The 14,960-nt window shown below is 37.2% G+C and overlaps 1 protein-coding gene across 1 annotated transcript in view; it reads right to left on the bottom strand.

Moving 5' to 3' along the window:
- Positions 1–14,960, bottom strand: part of frem2b (FRAS1 related extracellular matrix 2b) — a 73,406-nt gene that overhangs the window by 32,210 nt on the left and 26,236 nt on the right. The window lies entirely within an intron of this gene.

Raw genomic sequence — 14,960 nt, 5'->3', positions numbered from 1 at the left:
ACGTGCACGGACACACAAACTCCACCAGAAAACGCTGGAACAAGCACACACAGTGACGCTGTGAAGCTGCATCAGACTTTGATATTTTAATTGCCACAGGAGTAGCTAACAGCGTAAATAATGACACAGGTTAATAAAAGCTAAAGCCTGCACAGTAAGCCTCCTATTAGGAAGGAGCCATGAGAGATTCAGATGAGTGATCCACTAAACAGCTAACAGTACAGAAAGTGGTGGGATAAAAGCAAAACTGCCAGGAGGGTTCAGGAACAATGCAGAAAGAATTCAGAGTGCTGCTGTTGTTTATGTTGGGCACAAGTGAAAGTCTCTGCACAGCACCACCCTTATTGTTATGGTCAGTAAATCTGTCACCTCCAGCCGACCACTTCGCTGCGTTCATTTCCTTTTCTCTTTAAGCGCCGTAGAGCCATTACACTTTCACCACGGGTGTTGTATTATGTGGGGTGTTGTATTATGTGGGGTGTTGTATTATGTGTGAGGAAAGTTAGGATGTATGTGGGAGTTTGTGTGTGTATGTGCGTGTCTTAGCATTCCCACCTTGTAAGATCTTATAAGGCCCCCTTTAGGAAAATTAATGTTTTTGGGTAAGGGATTAGGTTTAAGATTAGGGTGTGTATTTGGTTTAGATTAGGGTTAGGATTAGGAGTACCGGTAGTGGTTCAGTTTAGGGTGAAAGTCTGGGTTAGGTTATGGAAATGAAGGGAAAATAAATGGAAGTCACTGCAAAGTCCTGACATGATATATATGCGTGTGTGCATGTGTGTGTGTGTGTGTGCGTGTGTGTGTGTGTGTGTACTTATTTAGCTATTCTTAGGACCACTTCTGGCATATGTTCTAACCTTCTGAAGACCAATTTGCCTTGTGGAGATGAAAGCCTGTTCCTAATCCTGCCAATATGAGATGGGCCTCGTTGTTTAGGCTCAGGGATTATATTTAGCATTAAGGTGTGAATGGAGGTTTGGTGAAGCTTAGGGATAAGAATATACTAGTAATAGTTAGGATTAAGTAAAATGTCTGGGTTATGCATGAATGTAGTTACTAAATTGAATGGAAGTCAACACAAAGTCTTGATATAGATAGAAATATAAACAAGTGTGTGTGTGTGTATGTGTGTGCGTGTGCGTGCGTGTGCGTGCGTGTGTGTTTGTGTGCGTGTGTGTGTGTGTGTGTGTGCGTGTGTGTGTGCGTGTGCGTGTGTGTGTGTGTGTGAACATCTAATAAAATCTTCCTTCACCTGTGTAACAGTGTATATGATCACACAAGAGCAATGACTCTTGACTTTTAAGGTTTTTGCAACACATATTGAGACACAAATTTTAAATTTAATAAAATACAAAAACAGTAAAATTCCCTGTTTCATCTTTAATGTTTTAGTTGAAAAAGGCATATGCAGAATGGGTTGTATTAGATTGCAGTAGCTGGTAAAAAGACTCCAGTCATTGCATGAGTCATGCCTTCCTAAGGTCTACCACAGAGCAGGATTTTTCCTTCCTGTGTGTTCCACATCATTCTTCTGAAGACAGGTGACCTTTGTATGACAGGACCTCAGTGCACCACTTGGATTAAGGCCAGCAGTGTGGCACTGATGCCAGTGGTAAACACTGCATGTGTGATCCCTAAGCTGTTGAGCCTGTCCCTCACCAAGGCATCAAAAAAGTAAGTCTTGGCCATCTGTCTGGTATCTTGGCCATGATTTTAAACTTAGAACATCTTTAAAGAAAAACTATATAAGTTGTTGTCAGACGCCTATGCTGAGAATGTCCCAATGCAACGATAAACCATCTTGTTTTTATGGCAATGAATTTTATGCTTCAAAAACTTACTTATATGACAGCAAGGACATAATTTGTTCATGAACATACCTCTTTAAGAACATACCTCAAAGAGGTATGTTCTCGTTTTAAAACAAAAACAATCCACAGTTTTCTGACCAAACACAATGTGGTGTATAAAAACAGGATATTGGTGTCAATATGAGTCGCTTAAACTGGATGTGACTTTAAGAACAGTCTTTTAAACTGTACATTGTTAATTTTGGCAGGGTTCCTGCCACGGTAAGCATCAATGCAACAAATCATTCAGTTTTGTGTTTAACACAGCGTAGTATTCTGACTTAAATTTGTTCATACTGTGTTTTGATTGCTACTGATTGCACCCAAAACCCTAAAACTCTAAAGCTCCCATCAAAAGTTGGCAATCCCTCCCTTGGTGCATTTTCAGATTCCAAAGAGTAGAGTTGGAACAGATCCCATCAAATGTCAGCACTGGAACAGACACATTCTTGGAAGGAATATCCGACCTAGTTGGATACTGAATTGAGACTTCATATTTTGGATTATTTTTGAAGTTTCAGATTTACAGCCAGAAAGTTGGATATTGTATTATAGTTCAGTCATGAATTCCAAATAAACACATATTTTAGATTTATTAACAGATTTATTTCTCAGATTGGCCAGACTGTCAGTGGACAGTCTGTTGGCTGCAGAGTGGTTACTCAGCTCGCTCAGCCTGGCCTTTTTTGGAGATATCTTAGTGTTGAGAGAGAAATGCCACACGCATCTATCTGCTCCAGGTTCTGTGCAAACATTTAGAGAAGCATAGGTTGTGTTCTGTCATTACAGTAATAACTCAGGAGAGATCCTGACTCCTCAGCTTTATAAACCATTTACTGAGGGGGGTTTGGAAATTTAGCAATGTTTTGGAAGACTTTTGAAAACGTATATTGACTGTCAAGTGCTAAAGTGCACAGAAAATGGTGGAAATTGTAAAAAAAAAAAAAAAAAAAAAAAGAAAAGTCAGAAAAATCAGAAATAATTTTAAAAACTCCATCTTAATGGCCAGGAAGCAAATATTAGGCAGTGACAGAATCGATATACAAACTGAAACATAATGTTGGTAATCTCTATTTTATTTAAAAAAACTCATCATTGAACCAGGAATAGTACATTTTGGGACTGAGATAGAGGGCCATTACAGATTGCTTCGGCAATAAACAATCAAAGTGGATTCATTCAGTTTTACTGGTGTGAAATGAACTTCACTTAGATTTTGAAACGGGTGAACCAGCAAAACACTTTGACCAAAAACAACACTCTGTCAATGTGCTTTAGATAAATTAGGTATCAATTAGGTATCAATAGCTGTGTCAATTTAGATGTTAGGACCAGTTAGGAACACAAGAAACTGCACAGAAGCAAGTATACATAAAACAGTTTTATGCCATAAGACTAAAATAACATGAGAAAACACTTCAACCTGGTAAAACTGCATTAGTACAGACTTCAAGGAACTGGGGAAGTGGAGGTGCCAGTTTAGAAAGAACCACTTCACTCCTCCAAATTTATTTCTAATTAAGATAAGAAGGGGCTGGAGTAAGTCCACTTCAAAGAGACCCCAAGGAAAACACCAGAGTTAATCTTTAACTCGGCCTTAAAGCGCTGAACTACATCAAAATCCCTTCTTTTCACTCCTTTTTACTGAACTGCATTTTGTTGACTTGTGCTTGACGGACGCTAACAATTGTTATTCATTATATCAATTTCTACAGAGAACACTTTATTAGTTCAATCAACTGATTTGCCTGACTGGTTTATTCAAGGTTTTTCAGCAAATTTCAAAAGGTTTCAACCTTTTTTTCACCACTTGAACCTTAACGGTTTTTTTTTTCTCAAATAAATGAACAGTCTATTTAGCTGTACAACTTCTCTCTGCTCACATGCTGGTGGTTGTGTGATGAGAGACAGAAGGCTTTTCAGAGAGGCTAAAGAATGTGAGAGGCCTGACTCTGCCAACGTAGAGCCCCCGTCTCCTCCCTACATACTGTACATGTTGCAGTCAGGCCTTATTTGGGTACCATCAAGCATTGTATAACTGCAATGCCCCATGAACCCCCATCTGTTAATTCAGCAAGGCAGACAGACAGGCAGCCATTTACCTACAGAGATAGCATCACAGCGCTCAGACTCTATAAACGGGTACCAACCTGTAAATGCTGATTAAATGACGGCACACCTAAAAATATGCATGTATCATTCATTCCCCATTAATTTTCAAACATAATCTGTCTGATCTTTTTAGATAGAAAGCAACATAAAGCTGCACAAACACTACCTTGCACAAAAACTACTAGCCAGTATGCCGTAGCAATGTTATTTATTAATGAGCAATAAAAAGAGACTAAATTGGCAGTAAAAGCAGCAAGATTATTTTACTTTAGAGGGTCTTTAATTATTAATAAACACATAAAATCTAAGCCTTAGTAAAGCATATGCTTTATATTACTAATAATAGCTGCAAGAGAGTCTTTACGTCAGCTATTTCTTTGCTATCTTAAACTAAACTTGAGGAAACAACTTTATTATTAAACAACTTATTTTAAATAGATGCACTGAAACATTTAAGTAACTCAGCAAACGCTAGACAAATTACAAGCAAGGACTCATCTTTTATATCTACTTTGAATACAAGCAGCAAAAATCTTGGTTGCAGGAATTCACTCACAAAAATCCAACTATTCAATTTAAAACAATGCTTATTTCCTATATTTTGTATCTGTATATTATGAGTCCGTATCAATTCTCCAACTTATGATACACTCATGTAGTATTTAAAACAAAAATGTATTAAATTAATATGTAATGACTGAGAGAGAGGTGGTATTGGATAACTAAATCCTTATACAGCTGGAAAAGACTCACCTTAGCCGTCACTCTGTTATTAAAAATACTTCAAAAAGTATAACCAATGCGAGGGTAAAAGTTTTGAAAAGGTAACTTTTTAAAATCTTGGGTTATATAAGTCACTATATAACCTGCTGTATAGAATTGCAGGTTAAAGTATGCTAATAGGAAAAACTTTACCTATTATATGGGAGGATTTCATATGGTTTGAAATTCTGCTTTCTCTGTACTTTGTCTTCTGTTAATATATTAGCCAGGGAGACTCTAATCTGTTTAACTGTGTAGCATGTCAAATGTTGGTAGATATTTCAAATCTTTGTTTGTTTTTGTTGTTTTTTTCTCCAATTTTACTTTTGTTGGTGGAACAATATTGCTTTGGAAATGCATAGATTTAAAGACCATTTTAATATGGAAAGACTCTCTGCATGGCTTTGCTTTGTAAAACGAATGCATTCCTGTCATAGAAAACATGTTTCTTCATCTTCATCTGAACATTTAGGTATAGTATATCTATTTCATGACCTCTCCCTCAGTGTACCAGACTATACCAGCATATTCTATGCCCCTCCAATTAAGGGAAAGTGGATATAATAATCCTGTTGAAGGGGAAAACACATGGCCAAGCAGAGAGAGAAAGCATGATATGGTCTAATCACCCTAAGCCTTGTCTCTGCAGTCACAAGCGGAGAGTTGGCTACGGTTCGAAAGATTTAGCACAGTTATTATTTCACAAGCCCTAGACCTTTTTGTACCCTCTCAGGGAACTTCTCCGCAGTAAATCTGACCTCTCCTCAGAACCCATTCTGCTACCACGGCGGTTCTGGCACTGTGGTCACTCTCAGGCAACATTTGTGGAGCCCAAGAGAAAGGCCAGAGGTACTTCTGAACAAAAGTGCCGGGTCAAAGAACCCATCAAAGCTTAAGGCAAGAAGAGGTTTGCTCTCAGCAGGAAAATCCTGTGAGATTACCATCTCAAAAAACAAATACACAAGTGATTAAACTATTGCCGATCATTCTAAATGTGGGATGTAATGTCTAGTTATGCTTTTGTTAATGAAGACAATATTATTAATAAATTGTTGATAGTGATAAATTCATTTGTGCTGGCAATGCTCCGACTCTGGCATAAAAACAGCAGGTATGGACCCTAATCTACCCTAATCTGAACAGGACAATGTGGGTCGGGAAACAGAAGAACAAAATAAAACTAAGACCCTGTCATACCACTGCTTATCTTACTTTTATTTCAATTGTGTAGAAAGACCTGATACCACCTTACTATGAATTTGACAATATCATACATAATTTGATACTCAGCTAAAACTGAGTGCCATGAGGCCATGAGCTGAAAAACACTACACTTGTGCACCACTCCTAGAGAACTGATGCAAGATTCCTTGAAATGTTTTGAAAAGGACTCGATAATGACATCACTGAATCTCTTGGCATGCCGTGTTGTCTTCACTGATTGAAATTCACTCACCTCAGCATGCTGGATGCTTGAAGTTGAAGTAAAACTGACAACCTGCTATGCTTTCTGATTAAATCACCCAGTTATTATCAGACCATCAGGTGACACTTGGAATATGTACTTTGTAGTTTCAGATGGTCAATTTATTCTTAAATGAGATGGTGTTCTGCTGAAAGTAACACCATCCTGACACAACAACGAATATCATACCTTTTATCCAGTTACACATGCCCTATTGCAAACAGACGAAGATCAAAAGTGACACATATACTTTTAAAACATTGACTAGATGACAGGTCTTGAAGTTTCAAAAAGCCCTATCCATTTTTCTCACATGTAGAGACATGTGCAGAAATATGCCTATATAAAAAGAAAGATAAAAATTTGCATGATTTTACAAGAATTTTAACAAATAACTCAATCTAAGATAGAAATGATTGACAAAAAAAAAAGAAATTAAAAACAAACAAACCAAAAACATTAATCATTTCTATCTTAGATTGAGTTATTTGAGTTAGAAAACAGAATGTATGCATTCTGTTTTCTAACTCTGACTCGAGGTTGCTGTGGAAACCACACTGTGACTGTCCCTTTTCTTCACAAAGTAGGAGCCTCTCATATGTCTACTAAGGCAAAGAGGAATCCAGGAAGCTCTTTTTTTGTTTTTTAATGAAACCCCTTTTTATTTGTGGTCTGAGAGAAAAACACAGCAGAGGAAGCACTGTTCAATTTGATTATACGTAAAGGTCACTCGCGTCCTGGGAACCTGATTTAAGGTTCAGTGTCTTCACATAGTGCTATGACGTCAGATGTGTATAGCAAAACAACACTTCTGTAGGAGCCATTTTCCCCTTTTTTCTTTTGGTTAAATCTTAGAATTTAAATTGTTTTATTCTTATTGTTTATTTCCTAGTTGATTTATCATTAGAATTTTTGTTTAATTTGCTGTTTAGAATAAGTTCTTTGATTAGGAATTCACTTAATTAGTTAATTAATTTCAGGTTGGGATGTGGGTATTTCACGGTATAAATAGGTGGGTCTTAGGTAGCATATTATGCACGTGGGTGGTCATAAGGTTTTTTACCAGCCTACAGAATCAGCCAATAAGTCATATCGGTTTCTATTGTCAGTCAGAGAGCAGGTGCAGGAATAGGAGCAGAAGCCTGTAACCTTTTGCCTGATCTGAAAAATAAACCCAAAGAACTATATTTTGACTTTTGATCCTTTTTTGCTGCGTAAACCAGAATCCACAGTGCATCCGGTGACTATTTGAGTTTGATTCACCTTTTCTTTAGATCACCTTTGAGTTTTGAGTTTTTTGATTTTTGAATTTAAGTTTAGAGACAAATGGTCACTACAACTTCTATAAGAGTCATGAAAACACTAATTACATTTGGTTTGACGGATGCAAAGGAATATTTCTTTTTGAAAATATACGTCAAAGAATGCTTACTGACTTTTCAAAGGGTGATAATTATTTAATACGATTATACAAGTCTACATACACACCTGATGGATTTTTAAGAACACATTAATTAGGCTGGATTTATGTTTACCTAGGCAACCGTTGAATGATTATTTAGCAAACAGTTGTCAGATAATTCAGGGTTCTGCTTGGTTTGCTGTTTTCCCGCAAAGTACAGAAGATGCCCTGTCACTTACTAAAGATCAGGACCTGCTCCTGATCAAGCCTCCACAAGCAGGCAGATCCAATCTTTTGGCAATGTCATAATTACTATAAACTCTGGAAAGAATTTTAATGTATAATTAAAGGCACATCTTGTATCATTTTAATGACAAGTGCACTTAAAAACATGTAGATAAAAAAGGTTAGAAAAAAAGGCTGTAAATAAAGGCTCTAATAGCTATAAAAACAAACGATAAAGGCCTCGTTATGTTTGAATTGGTAGAAAAGGTCTGAAAAAAGTACTCCTTGATTGTCCTTGACTAACATTCCCATCAATCAAAGAGGACACAGCCTCGAGTGTCTTAATTAACAGTGAACTGCAAGGTTTAAAAAGCAAAAGCCTCAAGTCTCAATATAAAAGGGAGTACCAACAAAAGGCTGAATTAGCAGCTACAGGGCTTTTTTCAGCACTCACATAAAGGTCATTGTGGATTTAGTTTCTCACTTCTTACCAGTCAATTATTTATGGGATGAACACACAGGTTGCTCAAGCAGCTGTGGCAAACCATTTTCACACCACTAAAAAACACAGGAGAAAAAAAGACAAATCGCTGCCAGCCTTTGAGCAAAAAAACCCACAGTAATTTTAAATGGTTTAAGTGAATTCCTATTTCAACCCCTTAAGGTTTGGCTTAAAACATAAATAACTGATTTATTTACAAGAAAACATCGGTGTTTAATATTTTTTTTCTATGGATTTAAGCTAATACATTTTTTTCTTTTCTTCAAAAAATGTTTACCACAATACACATTCTTGCTTAAATTGATTTGTTTTATTTGCAAAATTTGACTAATTTTCAAATGGCAATATATGGTATAGAACTTCACTGCAGCTGGTACAGCAACAGCCAGGATTAGTACATTAGTAGCAGAATATTTTACATGTTTTCTTCATAAAAACACAGCTTTCATTGCGTCATGGTATTAACAATCAAATTGCTTTAAAAAACAACTTAGCAACTGTATTTTCAAAAGAGGAATCACCTTTATAAGTGTGATGTTTGCTGATTGTTTAGTTTCCATGCTGAAAATGTTCATGATTATAGCAAATACAAATGTTTTCAAATGGCCAAATGTGCCTTTTGTACGCATATGAGAAACATATTAGCCTTTGTTTAGCCAGCTGACTGGTAGTGTGCAGCAATGGGTGGAGAAGGGGTGTATTCTGTGTTTCTCTGTGATTCATAAGGCTGGCAGAAACACAGGTCCAAAAGGCACTTTATTTAACGTTTGTTTATTAGTATTGGCGTAGAAACAGCATTTTGAACAGTATGTGTTGCGTAATTTATTTATTTTTTTTTAGTTTTCAAAGGAATGCATTTTGAAAGCTATACCTATTTCATGATACTGTTTATCACCTACCACTCAGCGAAACAGAGGTCTGTTCTGTGTGTATATATCTGCACAGAAGCGCTGTTCAAGCTGCTAAGCACATTTTTTTATTTTTTTTTTCCACTCTCTTTGTCCATCTGTTACTCTTGCTGCTTAATGTATGGTTCTTCCGTCACTTTAAATCTTTCAAAATACAATGAATGATTTTCCCTTGCAATAAAAACTTAAGTTATGTGAAGTTGTGTCTTTTTTGTGTGGGAGCCTGCTGCAGGCAGCGATTAAGTCAAGGTTACAGATACAACAGAGACAAGCAGATGAATTAAAGGGAAGCCTAATACATTCTGTTGCTTCTAGTTCTAACTTTCCCTGTTTGTATTGGGACTGTGAATACAGTTTTACCATGGGTGGGCTGAACTTTGCCACACTGAAGAATGTTTTATTAAGAGAAACACATAAGTCAACACTCCTGTGACACATACGGCCGCCAGCACTTCAACTTTTCTTATAAGAAAAGATTGAATTTGTTTAAATTGTGCTGTGTGTGGATATACTTGTTTGAGAAAAAGATTTGGAAAAACATATTTAAAAAACATCTTAGTATATGTGGTGTAGTTGGCCTTAGCTATTCTATGAACCAACATTTCATATATTATTCAAAATGTTTGTGAGAATGAGATCAGGAAGACAAAAAAATTTGTTGAACTTAATGTTTTCATGGTGTGACGGTTCACCAAGGAGGAAAAGAAAGACGATAAAAAGCAACATGGCTATGTGTGGAAATGCAGGGGGGAAAAAACAACGAAACATGAGAATACAGGAAGAGAGGACCTGACAAAAGAGGACGAGCTATTTCTTGACCCCTCAATGCACAGTGTTTGCTCTCTTGTCAGACCGAATAATGCTGGACTGTTTGCTGAAAGCAACAGTGTGAGGCCGTAGAATATAAAAAACCCCATCCCGGTCCCACAGAGTCATGAGCACCATACTAATAAAGCTGGGATTTTGGTGAGCCTGTTCTCAAGGTTGGCCTTCACTGGAGTCGTTTGAACGAACATGTTTCAGCTGCATTTCACAGTCGTTACTTGCAAATCCCCCAACATGCGGAAGGGCTTTTGCCTGAAAAGGAAAATGCTCCTTGTGAAAATAAAATGGTAATTCTTTAATAGGTGTTGGATGACTCTTTGTCCTTTGTTTACAGCTGGCGAAAAGGAGACATCCAGCTGAACAGCAAAAACCTGCACGTTAAAGATAAGAATGCTGTTCTGCATTCATGAAAAGAGGAATGAAATTTTCTAAGCATTTACTGTTGTTATTGTCTCTTGCTTGTAATCTTAGACGGATGATTAGTCTGTGCAGCAGAACAAAAACCTTTGGATGTAAATATCCACTGGCATGTTAAAAGCACATCTAGGGATGCTTGGAACATTTTATGCCATAGATTGTTTTTTTGTTTGTTTGTTTTATTTCAGCCTGTGCATGTAAATTATTGTTAGTGTGGCACTGAGATGTTGAACAAACAATTTTGTTTTTCACGTGGATAGACAGTTGCATTATTGTTTCACGGGCTAATCTGAACATCACAACCTAATTTAATATGCAATAAAACCTGGTTCACAACAAGACTGTTAAAAAATGCATATCAGTTCACATGCCAGTATGGTAATGTCATTTATTTCTCAATCTATTATGGAATGCCTTAATCGAAATGAGTCTTTAAGGTACAATGAATGCCCTTTAAAATATCTTTCATTTGCAGTGCATAATATCATCCTAAACTGAGGTTGAAACCTTTGAAAGCAAGTACAAAACATTAATGAGCCTTGAGTGACTTTTTATTTGGTTTTTAAAGCACATAATTCTTTTAAAAGCACACTTTTCTGGACATATCTGGAACAACAAAATATTGGCAGAAGTAAGAATATAGATTACCTTTTAAAGAAAAAAACTGTTTTAACAGTAGCCCACTGAATACCTGGTTGAGCTAAGCAGAGGCAAACAAAGGACAGAATTCTCCTCACCCATCAAAAATATGACTAGTTCAGAAACATGTGTTGCCCCAGGATTATGAAACAACTGGATGTAAGAGAAGCAACAAGACAAAGCTGATGGAAGAGGACATAACACAGTTTATGTCCCCCCTAGGACAGATAGCTCAGACCACCAGGCGACAACAGTTGTTTGTGACCATTAAATTTATCAGGAAAGAAAATCCTCTATTTTACCCAGGTGTAGCTGTAGCAGTGTTGTCTTTGACTGCAGATTCTGTCAGACAATTTAAGCTTTTCCTTCAGCTAGAACATTCATAGCATTGGGTTAAAGTGACTTTTTATGGGTTTTTTTTTATCGATGTAAAAAATATTTATTCAGTCAAAGAGCCTCAAAATGTTTAGTGAACCATGAAAATAACCCTGGAAATGCATGTTCTCCTTTGAGTGCATTACCTGTATGCCACTATTTGCTTGAATCTGGAATGTAATTACTGTATCTTTGTGTGTGTGAATTAAGCAAGCAGGTGTTGAATGTCTGCTCCTGAGAGGGTCTTGGGAGCAGCAGAAGCTGCTAACAGATTTGAGAAATTAGCTGAAAAGTGGAAATGGCCGGATAATGTGGGAGATGAAGTGAAAATTGTGGAATCAAAGATGAAATAGGACGCTGCAGAATAGCAATAGAGTAATAATAATGAAATGAGAGATAGAGGGAGAGGAGGGGATAGCTCTTTTGTTTCTTTAAACACAAGCTGAAATGGAGTTCATCAGTTATGGGGTGGTCCATCCATCCATCCATCCATTTTCTTACACCCTTGTCCCTTAGTGGGGTTGGGAGGGTTGCTGGTGCCCATCTCCAGCTAACATTCCGGGCGAGAGGCGGGGTCACCCTGGACAGGTCGCCAGTCTGTTGCAGGGCAACACAGAGACACACAGGACAAACAACCATGCACACACACTCATACCTAGTGACAATTTGGAGAGGCCAATTAACCTGACAGTGGGAGGAAACCGGAGTACCCGAAGAAAACCCACTCCATGCAGAAAGACCGGGGCCAGGAATCGAACCCAGAACCTTCTTGCTGCAAGGCAACAGCTCTACCAACTGCACCACTGTGCAGCCTTGTGGGGTGGTCTCATTGCAATATTCAGCCTGTATTTGTACATGTTGAAATACACCTACTTGCACCTTGCGGAATCTAGAAGATTATTTTGACGACTCAACACCCAGATCACTGATACATCTCAGGAATAGTTGTTTAGCATTTTGGGTCTAATTTCTTCCTAAGAGCTAACAGAAGGTGAATTAGACTAGAATATAAAAAACCACATGACAACAGCTTAATTACTACAGTGGAGTTAAACCATCACAAGTAAAACCATGGACTGGTTATGCTGAAAAAAGTAAGACTTGCACAATACCTGTATGATTACCTTATATAAAGTATTCTTATCATGGATTTGTTTGGAGAAACCAAAAAGCTGACAGCCACAGGAATAAACTTAGCAGAGATGGTCAGAACTGGAGCACAAACTTTAACATCCAAGTTGAATGCAGCCAAATGTTAGTGTTTTTAGTGCTTAGAATTCTTGTTAAGCAGTCATTCACTACTTGGGTTACTTGCATGCCCACAATGTTCCCCACATTGTTTTAAAATCCTTTGTAAGGAGCCGGTTTGTTTGGTCTCCAATCTACTGCACTCAGACAACAACTCTTCTGATTTCCTCCTGGTCACTTAATAGATCGCAGCATAAATCTCCACTTTATGGATTCAAAATTAAGCTGAGTTCATGCTTTGATAAAACTACTTTTCTCCTGAATGACCATTGTGTTGTGCATTGATACCACAGTTTGGTATTCCAAGTTTTGGCTGTGTTCCTGGCTGCCTGGTGTTTGCTTATTTTCCTTCATACGTTTTTGCCTTTTTAGGACATGGAAATTAATACAACAATTGCGGGATCTAAGTCAAAACGTTATATGTTATATGCCCTTTAAATTAAAAATGGAAATGACTGCTTTTAGCATACTGATTTTTTCACAATGCCTGACAGGCACAAAAATCCCCAATTTAAAAAAAAATTGACCAGTAATAACCTTCAGAGCATTTTAGTGGTAACTATTATGCATAAGCCAATTATTTGGGGATTTAAAGAATGATTGGAGCACAGTATGAGACTGCCCAGTTGTCTAGACCTGCACCCTCTGCTTCTTTTTTTTCCATCTTCCTATTTGCTTGCTAATATGTAACTCTTCACTCCCAGCTCAACTGCTGGAAAACTAAGATAAGCCCCTGCTTGGTCTAGTTAATTTCTGTCAGTAAGACCTTCCTGTTTTCTTGATGGGGGAAGGGTTCATTCAAACTCTCCACAGTTTTCATGTTTTTAGATTTGGGTTTAGCTTTTCTTAAAGTTTCTCTATTACCCATCCGTGACAAAGACAGAAAAGATTAGGGACGGCAGATCGAAGCATTCAACAATGCAAAACTTCAACTGCATACTGAGTACAATAAATGTTGTGCTGAATGTTTTGGAAGTATTTTTATGATTATATATGGTGCAGTGAAAAGGTATTCGGGATTTCCCCCTAATCAGATTTCTTGTAACTGCTTAATACATAAAACGCATTTTAAAATACGACAAAGTTAACCTAAGTAAAAACAACTGATGTTTTCATTTGCATATAGAGAAAAAGCTTCCAAAACCAATAAGCGCTGGGTAAAAAAAAAAGCAATTGATCAAACACGGTTTTTGATTCAATTTCATTAGTTTTATTACTCTAACAGTAATTACATATTTGTAACAAACCCTACTGACAGTGCTGTGAAAAATATTTTTATCCCATTTTAGAATATTTTCCTTTTTCAATTTTTTGTCACATTTTAGATCACTTAACAATTTTACTATCTACAGCCAGATGTGAGGCTGCTTTGACTCTCCATGGTCCAAGTGATTTTCTGTAAAAAATGGAACTATACATTCTGCTTTCCACATGAAATCTTGAAATAGAATGTCCAGCCATTAGTTTTTGACCTTAAGCTAAAAATAACTTTGTTTTATACAATAGGTGAGTGATCTGAAATAAAATAATTTAAAAAAAAACACACAAAGATTTAGTGACCTAGTCTAAATCTGGTCTACCATCTTTTTTTATGCCTTGTTAAAGGCTGGCATTACAAAGATAATCTTTGACCACTAAACAGCAAAACTAGAAGAGATCACTGATTTCATTTCTCACCCTTTGAGGCAGGCACGCATTCTCAGAAATGTGGAGATCTACGGTTCTACTTCACATGCATCTTACTTTACAGCTAATCATGTCAATGGTGAGCTCTATTCAAATGCAGATGAAGCCACTACTACTCTACTACATTTCACTACTTGCCAACATAGGTGGTGTTTGGGGAGTGAACTGCACATCAGCACATTCATGTCATCACTCCAGGCGACAGGAAGCAACTCGACGCCTTGCTCTCACCAACAGCAGCACCAACAAAGCACTTCTATCTTTCAACTCCTCGGTTTCTTCCCCCTTCCCATTTCTCGACAAGCTGATACCTTATATCCTGTCTATCAGACCACACTTATGGAAAGCATGTGGTGGAGAGCAGAAGCTTGAACCACAATGAAAACCTTCTAAAGGTTTCATCAGCATTTTTTATGAGATTGGCTTTTCAAAGATTCTCTAGACATACTCCCGAGTTAGAAAATGAACAATACTTAGAAGGTTTCCATCAAGTTGCTCAATATTCATAATTCACCCCAGTGTTATACTTATTTGGTGAAAATTT

The sequence above is a fragment of the Poecilia reticulata genome, chromosome 13 (assembly GCF_904066995.2).
Source record: "Poecilia reticulata chromosome 13, P_reticulata-male-v2, whole genome shotgun sequence".
Taxonomy (NCBI): Eukaryota; Metazoa; Chordata; class Actinopteri; order Cyprinodontiformes; family Poeciliidae; genus Poecilia; species Poecilia reticulata.
This window is presented reverse-complemented; position numbering and strand designations above follow the sequence as displayed.